Source organism: Palaemon carinicauda, chromosome 10 (assembly GCF_036898095.1).
Source record: "Palaemon carinicauda isolate YSFRI2023 chromosome 10, ASM3689809v2, whole genome shotgun sequence".
Lineage (NCBI taxonomy): Eukaryota > Metazoa > Arthropoda > Malacostraca > Decapoda > Palaemonidae > Palaemon > Palaemon carinicauda.
The window spans coordinates 111,763,715-111,771,214 of NC_090734.1; positions in this window are offsets into that span (position 1 = coordinate 111,763,715).

Here is a 7,500-nt window from a genome sequence, read left to right on the forward strand (position 1 = left end):
TAGTTTGTTGAGTGTTGTGGGAAAAGTGTATGGTAGAGTACTGATTAAAAGGATTAAGGATAAAACAGAGAATGCAATCTTAGAAGTACAGGGTGGTTTTAGAAGAGGTAGGGGTTGTATGAATCAGATTTTTACAGTTAGGCAGATATGCGAGAAATATTTATCAAAAGGCAAGGAGGTGTATGTTGCGTTATATGGAGTTGGTGGAAGGTTGTTGCATGCAGTGAAAATTTTCTAACAAGGTAGTAAAGCATGTGTTAGGATAGGAAATGAAGTGAGTGATTGGTTTCCGGGGAGAGTGGGGCTGAGACAGGGATGTGCGATGTTGCTGTGGTTGTTTATCTTGTATGTTGTTGGAGTGGTGAGAGAGGTGAATGCTCGAGTGCTTGGACGAGGATTGAAATTGGTAGACAAGAATGACCATGAATGGGAGGTAAATCAGTTGCTGTTTGCAGATGATACTGCACTGGTTGCAGACGCAGAAGAGAAGCTTGGCCGATTAGTGACAGAATTTGGAAGGGTATGTGAGAGAAGGAAGTTGAGAGTTAATGTGTGTAAGAGTAGGGTTATGAGATGTACGAGAAGGGAAGGTGGTGCGAGGTTGAATGTCATGTTGAATGGAGAGTTACTTAAGGAGGTGGATCAGTACAATTAATTGGGGTCTGTTGTTGCAGCAAATGGTGGATTGGAAACAGATGTACGTCAGAGAGTGAAGAAAGGATGCAAAGTGTTGGGGGCAGTTCGGGGAGTAGTACAAAATAGAGGGTTGGCCATGAATGTAAAGAGAGTTCTGTATGAGAAAGTGATTGTACCAACTGTGATGCATGGATCAGAGTTATGGGGAATGAAAGAGGTGCAGAGACAGAAACTGAATGTGTTTGAGATGAAGTGTCTAAGGAGTATGGCTGGTGTATCTCGAGTAGATAGGGTTAGGAAGGAAGTAGTGAGGGTGAGAACGGGTGTAAGAAATGAGTTAGCAGCTAGAGTGGATATGAATGTGTTGAGGTGGTTTGGCCATGTTGAGAGTATGGAAAATGGCTGTCTGTCAAAGAAGGTGATGGATGCAAGAGATGATGGGAGAAGTACGAGAGGAAGGCCAAGGTTTGGGTGGATGGATGGAGTGAAGAAAGCTTTGGGTGATAGGAGGATAGATGTGAGAAAGGCAAGAGAGCATGCTAGAAATAGGAATGATTGGCGAGCGATTGTGGCGCAGTTCCGTTAGGCCCTGCTGCTTGCTCCGGTGCCTTGGATGACTGGTAGCAGCAGTAGGGGATTCAGCATTGTGAAGCTTCACATGAGGTGGATAACGGGGGAGGGTGGGCTGTGGCACCCTAGCAGTACCAGCCGAACTCAGTTGAGTCCCATGTCAGGCTGGGAGGAACGTAGAGATGAGAGGTCCCCTTTTTTGTTTCATTTGTTTGATGTTGGCTACCCCACAAAATTGGGGAAGTGCCTTGGTATATATATGTGTATGTATGATAAATTTTGCACATTTAGACGTGTTTTTCATATTCAAATAAGCCATATATATTTTTGATACATTAATGTCTGGATTCTCTTAACGACCTCGGGATCAGAGCCCCAGGCGAAATCACACAGAGACAAGAGCTTGTGACCCGCCGGAAATCGAACCCTGGTCGGCAAGCTTGTATAGACAGTGACTAAACCACTTGGCCAAGTGGTTTAGTCACTGTCTATACAAGCTTGCCGACCAGGGTTCGATTCCCGTCCGGTCACAAGCTCTTGTCTCTGTGTGATTTCGCCTGGGGCTCTGATCCCGAGGTCGTTAAGAGAATCCAGACATTAATGTATCAAAAATATATATGGCTTATTTGAATATGTAAGTATGTTATTATTATTATTATTATTATTATTATTATTATTATTATTATTATTATTATTATTAAAAACTAAGCTACAATCCTAGTTAGAAAAGCTGGATGTAAGAAGCCCAATGGCTCCAACCGATAAAAGTAGCACAGTAAGGAAATGAAATAAGAAAATGAATGAACTACAAGAGAAGAAATAAGCAATTAAAATAAAATATTTCAATAACAGAAACAACATTATAAGATATCTCTCATACATAAACTATATAAAAATAGATTCTTGTATGCCGCACGGTGCAAGAGTGAACTTTCGAAGTTCTATTGCATGTCAATAATTACTAATGTAACATATTTTTACCTTCGCCAACTTCGTTGCTAAGGTTACGTATTAATAGACGTGTATTTATTTGTTTACATGTCTGTCTAAGTTTTATGATTAGCATCACTGAATAACTATTTGACCGAAATTTAGTGGGATGATCGCTCGCGATACAAAAACAATTAGATTAGCTTTTGGGAGTGATTGGGTCAATAGACAAAGCGAAGGTCTTGAAAAGCTCAAAAACGTCTTTTTTGTTATATCGTGGTCATCTTTTTGTGCGATTTACATGAAACTTGGGTCAAAGTGCATTATTTAGTTGCCTATCTTGTTATAAAAACATTATTTTAGTGAAGGTAAGTGAGTTATCAAGTGGCTGTCTAGTTTGCCATGCAGTAGTGTAAGCACAGTGGCCAAATAGGGCGCAAAAAATCCTTGACGTTGCATACCACCGAATTAACTTGCCTTGATATGCGTGGTATTGCTGGAATAAATATCATGCTATTGTCAGGGAGGCATAAGCCTAAGAACCTTAAAAAAACTGGACATTGTTTGAGCTCACATTGCTCTGCTCAATCGTTCGTAGATCCTACTTATAACTATAATTCCATATATCTAATTCATTCTTCCTTGTTCCTGGCTAATATTATTTCTCCTATTATGAGGGAAAAGATATCTAGGGGGATATTGAGACCGGCTTCGGTGAAATAGGGATATATTCTCCTCTTTTCATAATGGTGTATATTTACATTCGCCATCGTTTGGTAAATTGTATGAGGGTATTTTTGGTAATTGTCTTCTCTCTCTCTCTCTCTCTCTCTCTCTCTCTCTCTCTCTCTCTCTCTCTCTCTCTCTCTCTCTCCACGCACACCCACACCCACACACACACACACATATATATATGCATATATATATATATATATATATATATATATATATATATATATATATATATATATATATATATATATATGTATACATATATATATATATATATATATATATATATATATATATATATATATATATATATATATATATATAAAGACAGGATTTATATTGCTTTTACATGGTAATGGCCGCAAGAAGGCAGCCCCAACATAAAAAAAATACGTTAGTTCTCAATGAAAATATACTGTAAGTAAAATCTTAATCATTAAAAGAACAACGATGATTCTCTCTGAGCATCATATTGATACTTCTGTTACAAGAATAAAAGAAAATCAACAAAACTAAATTCAAAATGTATCTGCAAACTTTGTTTGGATCTCAGCATCAAACGGGAACATTTCTCACATTTACGGTACTTCGATTTACAAAAGTCACTTTGAGACGCCCTTTCTCTTTCTGTCTCTCCCTGTCTCTCCCTTTCTCTCTGTCTCTCCCTGTCTTACCCTTTCTCTCTCTGTCTCTCTTTGTCAACTCTCTCGGCTGATGGGATAGTGGCAGAAAGAGAGGGCTGATAGTTGTTATTGAAGAGAGGGGAGAAGAAAGAAATGGAGACAAAAGCATGAGTGAGATAGGTTGAATGGAAGTAGTAGATGCAGAAGGTGGATGGATCGGAGAAGAAGGAAGGAATTGATGGAGGACTGACTGATTGATTTTGAGTTTTCTGGCATCCTGACATCGAAGGTCAGTAGAGGAAGAAATGATACAAAACTTCCCTTCAATTGAAATGAGAAAAGGGTGACGCCCAATGATATATATAAGTCAAAAGAAGCCATTCAAGTATTTTAGAACTTTTAAAAACATTGGCCCAGATGAGTAGGTAATGAAATCTGGTGACATGGTAGAAAAGTTCTCTTCATGTAACAAAGTTTTATAAAAGCTTTCAGTATCAGAAATAAACAAATGGAAAGTTGATTTGCAATATTAAACAAATACATTATTAAACTCAGGCAGCGACAAAAAAAAAAAAAAAAAAAAAAAAATCAACTTTAAAATAGTTTTTTTTTTTTTTTTTTTTTTTTTTTACGTAAACGGCTTCATAGCCTCAAGGACTTTCCCTGTTCTAACTTGTCAAAGTATCTCGAACTTAACTTTAATGGAGACTCAAGTTAGGTTTGTAGGGGAAACAGAAGGGCCTCAGCTCAAGTTCTAATCACCTGGTGTGTGTAATTAGTTACCCCGAATTTACAAGGAGGAAGTAAAATAAAGTAATTATACTTCCATTTAATGTAATTATAGATGTAATCATAGATACTTGTAATATGATTATAGGTACATATAATGTGATTATAGGTACTTCTAAAGTAATCAAAAGTACACGTAATCTAATTATAGCTACTTGTAAAGTAATTATGGGTTCATATTATGTAATCATAGGTACTTGTAAAGCAAGTGTGTGTCCATAATATGTAATTATAGGCGCTTGTGAAGTAATTATAGGTCCATAATAAATAATTATAGGGACTTGTATATCAATTAAAGGTCAATATTATGTAATTATAAGTACTTGTAAAATAATTGAGTCCATATTATGTAATTATTGGTTCCTATAATGTAACTATAGGTCAATATCATGTAGTTATAGGTACTTGTAAAATATTTATGGGTCCATATGTAATTATAGGTACTTGTAAAGTAATTAAAAGTCAATATCATGTCATTATAGGTACTTGTAAAGTAATCACAAGTCCATATAATGTAATTACAAGTACTTATACTGTAATTATAAGACCATATAATATAATTATAGTACCCTGTAATGAGATTATAGCTCCTTGTGAGAACATAAGATCATGGTGTGTTTAAAGACTGATTCAAAGCTAAGAATAAGGAAAAAATGAATTTATATATTTCATTGCTTCTATCGGTAGAACTTCAAAAGTTCAAAGTTGGAACAAATGCTTTTTTGTTGACCAGGCGGACATAGTCTTTTTATAGTTTATTTATGACATATTTGTTTTTGATGTTGTTGATAGTTTATTATATGACATGTCTGTTTTGACGTTGTTTCTTATTTTAGAATGATCTATTGTTAATTTGTTCTCTTCATTTATTTATTTCCTTATTTCCTTTCCTCACTGGGCTATTCTTCCCTGTTGGAGCCCCTGGGCTTATAGCATCTTGCTTTTCCAACTAGGGTTGTAGCTTGGATAGTAATAATAATAATAATAATAATAATAATAATAATAATAATAATAATAATAATAATAATAATAAGTGTCTGGAGAGGGAAGCGAGCCTAATTAGCTGGTTGCATTTTAATTGGGGCAATTTGATGTGCTTTTTGAAGCCACATGAGTAAAACATATCAGAAAAAAGATGATATACTCACACTTCTTTTTGTTAACATCATCAATACTGTTCACTAAGTATAGAAAGTGACTAGACAGATAATGATCAAGAAATTTCATATATTTAGAATTGTACATTTGAAAAGAAAATAGGATTTTTTTCCCCTTTACTTTAACATTTTAAGGAAAATATGCTTTATGATTCAAGTTATAGGGCCATTGGCTGGCAATGCCGGATATTGAAGAATATTTTGAAAAAGAAAATGAATAATTTTTGTAAGGGGTATTTTAAGATTATGAAATAAATCCAAAAATGTTGATTATTTAAATATTACCATAATCAAAATAAAATGATCTAAAACAATAATGTTGATAATTTTAGTATCATAATCACTACAAAATAACAAGATTTTTGCGTTACATTCCTATTTAGAACAACACCAATGGGTACCGCCAGTGTCTCATGCATGCATAATCGTTTTCTAGCTCTTCCAAGTCAAATGATTAAACCATAGTCTTCTGTGGCCATCAACAACGAGAGAAATAGTCGGTGATCTCCAGCTGATGTTTGTAGATAGTTCTTTATATGCTTTAACAAAAAGAAAGAAAGAAAAAATCTCGTTACTAGCAGTATTGACTGGAATGGTTAACAAGATATTAAGGATGGCTGGCAACTCAGATAAGGCAACTGCATAGATTTTTATATCAGTTACTGTACACTTCGATTAAGTTCTCTTGTTCCTCTTGTTCTAAGAAAAACCTTTGCAGAATGACGCTGTGAAACCAAGAGGGTTGCATCAATATGTGCAAAACAATATTTTACGAACAGAGTTAGTTTTTCTTCATCAAGGAACTGCTTTCATTGGCAGTCAAATGCAGATCTGAGAGATTGGTCGGTTTGTTACGCCAATCTCCCAGCAAATATACTAATCATAATACAGATGTTGTCAGCATCAGATCCCTATAAAGAATGATGCTTCAGATAATTCGAATCTATAGTCGCTCACTGAGGTCCTTGAACATGACTTGAATCTGTACTGTACTCAGGCGTACTCAGCAAAATAAGCTATTTGAATGTAGCCAGTGTGGGGTGGGGGTGGTGTTGGTAGGGAGCACATGTCCTCTGGCCTTTCCTTAGGGGTTGAGTTGCTAAAAGACAACTCTAGGGAAAAAAAGATTCTAAAAATCCAATAAATTTTTGCTCAACCTTTCTCTATGTTTTCATCAAGAATCTTTTTCAAATACTGATCATACTAAGGGGTCAGCTTGTTTTAAGGTGGATATTAGAACTCTCTCTCTCTCTCTCTCTCTCTCTCTCTCTCTCTCTCTCTCTCTCTCTCTCTCTCTCTCTCTCTCTCTCTCTCTCTCTCTCTCTCTCTTTTTAAAACGATAACATGATCAGCGACTATGATGAGACTGTAAATATCCAACCGTTCACTGAAATGATTCTTTAATCAAAATAATCTTATCTCTTGTACTGTATGCTATGCAGCACAGGATTATCTATTTTCAGACTCAAATCGTTTAGTTTACTTCAAACTAGTGGCTTCGTGCGTTGTTTTGATTTTATCTGTTTCGAACAAAATAATACATCTACATACTGTACATAGTATATCACATAATTTTATAATTTAATTGTATTTATCATATATACTATCACTAGAGAGTTATGGGGTCCTTTTACTGGCCATACAGTACTACATTGGATTCTTCTCTCTGGTTACGGTTACACTTTCCCTTTGCCTACATATACAATCATATAGTCTGGCCTATTTTTTACAGATTCTCCTCAGTCCTCATACACCTGACAACACCGAGCTTATCAAACAATTCTTTTTCACCTAAGGGGTTAACTACTGTAATGTAATTGTTCAGTGGCTACTTTCCTCTTGGTAAGGGTAGAAGGGACTCTTTAGCTATGGTAAGCAGCTCTTCTAGGAGAAGAACATTCCAAAATCAAACCATTGTTCTTTAGTCTTAGGTAGTGCTATAGCCTCTGTACCATGATCTTCCACTGTCTCTTGGGTTAGAGTTCTCTTGCTTGAGGGTACACTCGGGCACACACTTTTAATTTTTCTTCCTCTTGTTTTGTTAAAGTTTTTTTAGTTTATAT